General features: G+C 50.8%; 1 long non-coding RNA gene across 1 annotated transcript in view; it reads right to left on the bottom strand.

Moving 5' to 3' along the window:
- Positions 1-9,798, bottom strand: part of LOC308079852 — a 247,187-nt gene that overhangs the window by 57,992 nt on the left and 179,397 nt on the right. The window contains exon 2 of the long non-coding RNA XR_013932641.1: positions 2,966-3,005. This is a non-coding gene — a long non-coding RNA (uncharacterized lncRNA). The remainder of the gene's footprint in view (positions 1-2,965; positions 3,006-9,798) is intronic.

Below are 9,798 nucleotides of genomic sequence, written 5' to 3' on the forward strand. Positions count from 1 at the left end.
CACGTACGCATGCATGCATGCACACACACGCACAATATTCAGGCAAATCTTATCAGACAAGTTACATTACGTGTTTCTGTGCTTTAGTGCTTGCTTTAAGTATTTCATTTCTGTACCTTGACATATTTCCTAAACCCATCAGCTCAGATTTTTGGGCACTTCTCACCTGGATGTAGTGTTGGTAAGTAAAAAAGAAAATCAAACAAGGCAATGCTGAAACAAGTTACTGTAACTGCATGCCTATTTCTCACCTCAAATGATTTCATGAACATATTTTAGTGTACTCTTCAACTTTTGTTACATTTTGTGACACACAGCAGCCATGTTTGTTTGCATTGAACATAGTAGCACCACCACCGTAGTGTCTAGCATGTGTGATAAAAGTTTGATTGATGGGTGGATGTCAGGATTCCATTGGCTAAAATTAGTCAGTAACTGCTGATGTAAGGATGCATTGACTGGAAGTAATTAAGAACCTTTGAAATACACAACAATAGATTTTCAACACAATGTGTCTGTCATCTATTGTTAACTATGTCTGCATGATGACCACTGATATGTTCTAAAAGGGTGAGAAACTAATTTTTCATTTCAGCTTGTCTTTAACATCATCCAAGGACACGCTTGTGTGAGAGCAGGTAAAGTTGGCTCACACATGATTTTTTTTTCTTCTAATTTAGTCATGAGTGATGTATCATATCGCCATTCCTAACTCATTTTGGTGAAGGGGCTAGCGGTTCTGGGCAAATATTTCTGTATTTGAGATACCGTGCGTAGACTGACGCTGGACAGAGATTACTGCCTGGATAATCTGGCCAACCACCCCTCCCAACAATCACAGGGACATTGCAGATTTTTGGCTAGTCTGAACGGAATATCTGCCAGAATGATCCTGTGAGGTGTTTACAGACACTTTTGTAACCCTCCTGTTAGGCGCAGGGATGCACTGATTTCCAAAATGATATCCTTTGGTGTGAAGGCCAGGGAACCACTATGGAAAGTGGAACAGAACAGAGACCTGTAATAGCCAGTGACAGCCAAGCCCAACTGGGAAGCACAACAGAGTCATTGCAAAGAATACAAGCAGGATTACTGCCTTTCAAGTCAGGTACACAGTATTTTTTTTACTGTGTAGAGCGGATAAGCTTGTGCTTTTTGACTTTGGGAATGATACATGTTGTGAATACATGCCCCACGCGACATTCACACCCTCTCTCTCTCTCTCTCTCTCTCTCTCTCTCTCTCTCTCTCTCTATCTCTCTCTCTCTCTCTCTCCTCCTTCTCTTTCCTTTGTTTATGTTTCTCTTCCTCCCTCTGTGCCCCTTTTAGTGTATATATGGCACCATAATATGCTATATATCTGAGCTGCAATAATAAGTTGGTCAAACGTGGTAAAAAGAAAACATTGAGTAAAGATGTGTGGAAAGAAATATAAAGTCAGTGAACAGGGCAAAACTTTATGATACCATAACATCTTAAAGCCCCATCATGTGGCTTCTAACAGTAGCAAAGTTGTGTGTGCTAAAAAAAAACACCCAAATGTACTGCAGCCAAAGCCACACGGTTTATAATAGCATGAAACATGTTTAGATGCCAAGGACATTTCCACACATCTGGAAGCATCTCAGGGAGGGGAGCAGAGATCTTTAAATTCATAGCATGAGATCATTTGTATGCTGTCCAAGAAAAAGGACAAATCGGGGAAAGCCGGAAAGGTGACCTCTCTGTGGCATAACATTGCTGCCAGATCTAAAATTCTTTGTACTTTGCTGAAAAAATAAAATAAAAACAGTGACAATATCAGTAGCCTATGTGTTGTTATAACTTACATTAACCATCTCGTCACGTACAAGACTGCTTTGAAATACACAGCAGCACAACATTACCTTTTTAACCTTTATGAATGTACCCCAGTGTAGCATAGCTTAACGGCTATAAACGGATTCTAGCCATGTACTGTTACATAAAATGCTTCAGTCTTTAATCCCCCATTTGAACTAACTGTTAGTAAACGGTGCAGCTTGTATAACGTTACTGTTTGGCAGAAACCTAGTACTGTGTCTTCATAGTTTTCCAGATACGTTTTGTAAGTTAATGCCCTTCTTCATCATTCTACAGTGCAGTGATGTAAAGTAACTAAGTACATTTACTCAAGTACTGTACTTAAAGTTCTACAGTGCAGGTCCACAAATAACGAGTTTTAGCAGCCTCTGCTGGTCATTACCGTCACTGCAGGCCGTTTGTTTATTCCTCTGTTACCCAGAATTCCATTTGTTTTCACCGGAAGACGGAAGCGTTTCAAAAAGCGTTCTTTTAATTGTTTTATACGATCTGTGGATCGTTTCTCTTAGCCAGTGGAGCTGGAGTTACCGTGAGCTGTGTTTTCTTTTTCTGTTGTTTTTCGACCTTCAAATCATACAATCTCTTAAAATCAGTGTGAGTTTCCCTTTTGTTATTAGCGCGGTAGTTCCTGGCCAAACAGGAAACCGGTGCGGTAGTTCCTGGCCAAAAAGGAAACCGGTGCATTTCCTTTTCCGTTTTCCGGCCGGGTGACGTCATTTTCGCGGGAAAGGCTCACCGAGCCACCTTTTCAATAGAAATTATAATAGAAAAGGCTTTCGGGGGTGAAATTCATGGAGTGGGTGTTGTGAAACATTTGCCACTCACAAAAGATATACAATTTAACTTTAGTTTTGTTGAAAAAGTTACCTAGTATTACTTTAAGTACACTTTTGAGGAATATTCACTTTACTGGAGTATTTCCCATTTTCAATACTTTTGCTTCTACTCCACCACATCTCAGAGGCAAATATTGTACTTTTACTCCACTACAATTATTTGAGAGCTTTAGTTAATTGTTCCCTTGTATATTTTCGATTATTATCACAAAACATACATAATCATCTTCAGCCCATGCGACACATTGTGAGCTGGTAGATCTGCTATTTTCAAAATATTTTTATACATTTTGAACTTGTGAAATGGGACATTCTGCATAACGAGTACTTTCTACATTTGGTACTTTAAAAACATTTTGATACCAATACTTTACTCAAGTAAATTTTGAATTCCGGATTTTTACTTGTGACAGAGTATTTCTACATTGCAGTATTGATACTTTTACTTAAGTAAAACATTTGAGTTATTTTTCCACCACTGGTCTATACCCAAACTGGCAAACAAACGTTCTTGTAATTTGGTTTTCTTCATGGAAATGAGACTTGCTGTACATGTGCATGGTTAATGTGGAATGTGCGGAATTGACAGTAGACAAGAAAGATGCGAGGTGAGCCAGGAGCACCCTTGATGGAAGGCAATTATCCTGCCACTGCAGAACATTCACAATGTTTGTCAGTAAGGAGTGAATGTGGAATAGATGGTTCTATTCATGTTGGTGAATGAAAGCTTGATGTGAAGACAATTAACTAGCGAGGCTACTGTAGAACATCAGCTGTGCCATCTGTCCCCGAGGACACAGTGTAAAGCAATGTACCTGACGACCAAAACACTGATTTGGGAGAGAGAGAGAGAGAGAGAGAGAGAGAGAGAGAGAGAGAGAGAGAGAGAGAGAGAGATTAAAAAAATACAGAAAATAGCAGATCTACAAGCTCACAATGCGTTACATCGCGACGCATTGTGAGCTTGTACATCGTCTATTTTCAAATGGCCGAAATGTGTATAGGTCTGAAGTGGTTAATGTATGTTGTGAAATAATAATCAAATGTACAAGTATCTAAAGTTATTCTTTCGTTTCTTGTAAGAAACTTACTTATGGCGATATCATCGCCCTCTGGCGATGGCACAGAGCACAACACATATGCTCCAGGAAACAATCTTCGATTGGACAGGGTTCTGTGATGCAAACCGGAAACCGGTTGGTTATAAAACCCCCTGCGTCACCAGGTTCGTCCTCTTCCTTCACTCTGCTAGCAGCGAATGCGCACGAGTCCTGAAGACAACACGACTAGCAACCGCGACAAACTTCGACAAATCACAACTAAACCCATAGCGAGGGCACCCAGTGTCGCTCTACGGGCGTTTTCGTTATTTTTACAGTTTATCGTTGTTAGATTCTCTCAGTTTTCCACGAGCTAAGAAGTTAGCTAACGCCGCTAGCCAGACTATAGGCCGCGTTAAGCTAACAGGCGTATGCTAGGTTGGGTTAGCCTAGCTGCGCTTACCTGCCTCGTGGTGACTGGAGGAAAAGAAGATCGTGTCTGCGGTCTGACGGGCTGCGGCCTACCAGTAGCAGCGGACGACCGCCATCGGCTGTGCATCCTGTGCCTGGGGCCCAACCATGCGTGGCTAGCCCTGAACCACGCGGGCGACGAAGACGCATGCAGGCCCTGTGATGACTTCACGGTCCACCAGCTGGAGTGCCGCCTCAGGAGGGCCCAGGGCCTGGCGGCCGCCAGCAGCAATGCTAACACCGACGCTGGCCTAGCCACGGGCCACACGGCGTCGGTGGGAAGCACGGTCCTCGGGCCAGGCCTACCGCAGGATGCGCCACGATCCAGCGGAGCCAGGAGAAAAGTCCGGAGAGAGGCTCCTCCGTCGCCTTCACCGGACCGAGCAGTTTCAGCCGAGGCCAGTGGGCTACCGGCCGGGGACTGCGTTCCTCCCTCCTTCTCCGTCCTCGCCTGGGGCGACACTCCGACGCCAGGAGGCTCGGATGGGGAGGACGCCGAGATAGGTGAGGCTTCCCAAGACGAGGTGGAGGCCGGACCCTCCCTTCGTCGGGTACAAGAGGCCCGAGGTCCAGTCCGGGGCCTCTCGTACCTTCATCGGCGCGAGCGGAGATCCTCGCGCCTGCAGCAGCTGCCTGGATGGAGGCTCCCGCACCAGCAGCACCGTGGGTGATGGCTTCTAGCGTGGTGAGGGAGCCTCCCGAGCCCGTGTCGGCAGTGCTGCGAAGGGCTATCTCCAGGTGCGGCCTGGAACAGCCAATGGAGGCAGCGAGGGCTTCAGTCGGGGCCCCCATCCCAGGATTCCAGGGCCTGGCACCCCTCGCACCCCGGCAGGCCCCTTCAAAACTCCTACCCGAGGCGGTGGGAGTCCGTGAGGCCCTGCACCACTCCTGGCGGCGAGGTAGGGGGGAACCGGAGCGACTTGGTTTCGCAACCAAGATCATCTCCGGGGCGGACCTGGGGGTCATTGGCCTTCCCCCCATGGACGCTGCTCTGGCGACTCTAATCGAGAGGGCGAGGAGAGGCTCGGTGGGAATTGGACCGGGACATCGGCCCATCTTCGCAGAGCATGCCAGACAGGACCGCACCGCGGCCCTCAACGCTCTCTACAGGGCCTCGGGCTCGGCTGCGGAGGCGCTCAACGTGGTTTCGTTGCTGCAGGGGTCGGCCGCCGTCAGGCTTAGAGAGCTGGTGGCCAAACCCCTGGTGGACGGGATGCCTGCGGCAGCGGTCCACAGAGAATGGGTCGAGGATGCGACGGAGCTGGACAGGCTAACGCAGATAGCCATCCTCTGCACCTGCCAGAGGATGGCAGGTGCAGAGGATGCCTGATGTGGACGGGTCGGGCCATGGCCCTCACTGCGGACTTGGAGAGGGCCCAGTGGTTGGACCTGGCCACAACTGCGGGGGCGGATGTGTCTACAGGACTTCTCGCCCTTCCCCTCCAGGCCCACAACCTCTTCGATAGCAGCACGGACCTGATCGAGAGGACACAGGCGGAGGAGCAGCAGAGGCGAGGGGCGACCACTGGTCTCCTCGCCACCGCCGTCGCTGGACGCAGACAAGGAGCGTCCAGGTCGTCCTCCGCCAGAACCAACTCCTGGGAACGTCCATGCGGCTCCTTCGGCGTGGGGGACGTAAGAAAGCGCAAAGACCCTGAAAACCCCCCTCCTGTAAAACCCCCCCGAAAGGACCTCGGGGCTGGTCGCAAAGGGAGGGGTAAGTGACGGTCTACGGCTGATCCCGTCACGGCCACTTGGCCGGTATTATGCGGGGTCAGCTCCCCAATTGGGGACCAGAACTGGCGCTCTTCTTGCCCCGACGGACAGGGGCACGGGCGGCTCCGCGGGAACACAGAGACTATAAGTGACGCTAAAAAAAGACAATTTAATTGCCATGCTGTCCTTTAAGTCAAATGTGTGTGATTTGTGTGTGTGGAATTAATCTCTCAAGAACAGATTCTGCTCTGCGTTGGAATCTGTCGTGAAGGTTCGTCATAACGTGTACGCACTGTGTGGGCGTGGGCGTGCCTTCAGATCAGGAAGCAGGCCGCGCTTTACCCAATCAAATGTAGTGGGCGGGATTTACGTGTCCGCTGATCCTTCCCTACTCGAAACAAGCCGAAACTAATTTAACAATAGCGTCCGCGGAGCAGACAAAACCACGGAAAGATATTCACATTTTAACTTGCTCTTTCATCATAGAAAGAAGTGGGCTTATAACCAAAACGATCCATGTTCTCTGGGAGAAGTGGTGTTAGTGTTCCGTGTAGAAATATTGTTAGTGGGAATGAAAACATAGTCGCACCAGTGGAGCGTGAAGGCAGACCAAAACCCCGGTTTCCTTTGCGCACGGGTGCTACGTCGCCATTGTCCCAGAGCCAGTGAGAGATAGTACAAACAGCAGAGGGCGCTGTTTTTCATTCTCACTGGCTCTGGGTTCCCAGATTGGTGTGGAATAAACCCGTTGCCAAAAACACAAATGCTAATTTCTTCTCATACTAATGTTAGAGGCAGATCGCACCCCGGTGGGGTGCCCTGTCCTCGAAGCTATGCTATGAGCCCTCAGCGTTCGGTTTGCACCCTGGACGGCATTCCGAACACTGCAGGGACAACTCCTGTGCGTGTCATAAACATGATGAATCAATCGCAGGTAGTACCTCTTTCTGCTATAAATCAAATGTCTATTGAGTGTTGTTTTCACAATGTGAAACAGGGGCCTTCTGTGAATAAAACATTTCCAACTGCGACTGTGCAGTTCCCTCTTCCGTCCGGCAGATGGCTGCAAAGCTCATCTGTGGCACGGTCGAGAGCCAAAATGGCGGCCTCCCTCAAATGCCCTAAAATGGCTTACGAGGGAAGGCGGAAATGCGTTTTCCGGACAGCCCAGGTGTTGCACCGTCAAAACTCCCCTGGTGGGACGAAAGTTTTGTTCCGTGTAGCAACAACGTCTCCGCACAAGAGGCCCGCCCCAGTTGACCTCCCTAAGATGTCGGTCGTCAAGAGGCGGAAGTTGACGGACCAACGGACCCTGGCGTTACCCCTTCAACTCTCCCGAAGAGGGACGGGAGTTTTGTTCCGGGTAGAAACTCGACCGAGTAAGGGTTCCACTGTCTCGTCGAGAGGAGTGTCGACGACTCCGGTTCCCATGGAAACGGGCTCGTCCTCCGAAGCGAGTTCTTCGCGTCCGTTGAGACACGGACGGGGACGACCGCTGCTGCCCCTGTGGACGCCCTCCCACTGGTTACACCGGTAGGGCCGGCAGTTTCACCGGTTACCTTGGTAACGAGGCAACGCTCTTCGGAGCTGATGACGTCATTGACCCCCTCCGACCCCACGAACCCTCTGGCTCGTTGCTTGGCGCAATGGGAAGCTTGCAAACCGAATCCTTGGGTACTGCGTACCATTACGAAAGGGTATAGGTTGCAATTTTCCCGTAGACCTCCCCTGACGGACGAGGTTATTTTCTCCCGAGCATCAGGTCAGGTGGCTGTGACGCTACGGGAGGAAGTGGTGTCTCTGCTGAGCAAGGGTGCTATCAGAGAATTATATCCGAATCAGAGCCGGCTAGGTTTCTATTCGGAATATTTCCTGGTGAAAAAGAAAGGGGGGGGCGTGAGACCTATTCTGAACCTAAAAGGTTTAAATAGGTTTCTGACGATCTTCAAATTTCGTATGCTAACAACGGCCAGGTTGTTGCGATCGATACGTCAGGGGGATTGGTTAGACGAGTATAGATCTGAAAGATGCCTATTTTAACGTCCCAATCTACCCCGCGCACCGCAAGTTCCTACGTTTTGGCTTTGAAGGCAAAGTATACGAGTACACGGTGCTCCCGTTCGGCATGTCACTGAGCCCTCGGGTCTTCGTGAAATGCACGGACGCGGCTATCGCCCCGCTACGCCGGCAGGGTCTCCGTCTGGCGACGTACATAGATGACTGGCTGCTGGCGGCGGGGTCGAGGGAGGAGGTAGCGCGGCACACAGAGTTAACCATTGCGCACCTGACGTCCCTGGGGTTTACGATCAATACTCGAAAGAGTGTTCTGATCCCATCCCAGCAAACCACCTTTGTGGGGATTTCCCTGGACTCATCCACGATGGTGGCGCGCCTGTCTCAAGACAGATTGGCCGGGTTCCTGGCGTGCGTGCGCTCTTTACGCGTGGGGCGAAGAGTTGCGTACATGACATGCATGCAGGCTGCAGGTCTCATGGCCTCGGCCATACACCTGATCCGGCTGGGGAGACTCCACATGAGACCTTTTCAGAGGTGGATGAGTCTTAAGATACCGCACACCATGAAGTTTCGAAAAGTGGTGGTCTCTCCTTGGTGCGTGACGACGTTGCAACCGTGGTCACAGACGTCCTTCCCATCCGGTGGAGTCAGGATGGGCGAAGTGGTGACACGAAAAGTGGTTACCACAGACGCTAGCCTCTCAGGTTGGGGGGCTGTCCACGAAGGCTACTCAGCCAGGGGGGTGTGGACTTCTGCTCACAAGGTATACCACATCAACTATTTGGAGTTGTTGGCGGTCTTCCTTGCCCTCCGACGGTTCGAGGACCGTATTGTGGGATGTCATGTTCTGGTCAGAACGGATAACACCACGACGATGTGCTAAGTCAATAAACAAGGGGGCCTGGGCTCTGTTGTTTTGGACAATTTAGCACGCGAACTGACGCTATGGAGCACATTGCGCCTAGCCTCGTTAAGCGCCTCCCATGTGCCGGGTCTCCTCAACAGCGGAGCGGATCTGCTGTCTAGGGGCGAACTTCGGTACGAGGAGTGGTCTCTCAAACCGCAGGTGGCGAGCCTGATCTGGCTTCGGTTCGGTCGGGCTCAGATTGACCTGTTTGCGTCCAGGGGGAACGCAAAGTGTCCACGATTCTTTTCTCTGAATCACAAGGATTCCTCCTTGGGGGTGGACACGTTGGCACACGTCTGGCCGGACGTTCTGCTGTATGCCTTCCCACCATTGGAACTGATCGCGTCCATCTTGGAGCGGGTCAGGGTCTGTGGCAGGACGGTCCTGCTGGTGGCTCCAGCATGGGGGGTTTGGAGGTCGGAGATCGCTCCTCTCCTCTACGCTGAACCTTGGCCTCTCCCGCTTTTCAGAGATCTTCTGAGACAAGGCGGCGATGAGGTGTTTCACGACTCCCCCCGGGTCTTGGACCTGTGGGTCTGGCCCGTGAGGGGTCGGTGAAGGACCGGTGGGGTAGGCCCGGTGATGCATGTCCCTTAGGGACGCAGTTATTGCCGTCGGCCGTCCGATGTGTAACCCTGACAGTGGTTTGTTCTCTGTGGCCCTTGCTCGACCATAGTGGCACCTGGGGTGTCATGTATGGTCTGGGTCAGGTGGGACTAGGGTCAGGGGACGTTGGCACTGGCTTTGGCTGGTTGTTCTTCCCCTAACCGGTGGTCTCCTTTCTGTTTCCCTGGGGCCGGCTGGGCCAGGCCCAGGGATGGAAGGTGGGGACAGGAGCCTGGCTCTCTTTCAGGGGGAGATCAGGTCCATCTGATGGGCTCCTGTTTCGTTTGCCTTCTCTTGACCCTTTTGGGTCTCCTTTCTGTTTCCCTGGGGCCGGCTGGGCCAGGCCCAGGGATGGAAGGTGGGG

This window comes from Gymnoscopelus braueri (genome assembly GCF_963280865.1).
Source record: "Gymnoscopelus braueri genome assembly, chromosome: 23".
Classification (NCBI taxonomy): Eukaryota; Metazoa; Chordata; class Actinopteri; order Myctophiformes; family Myctophidae; genus Gymnoscopelus; species Gymnoscopelus braueri.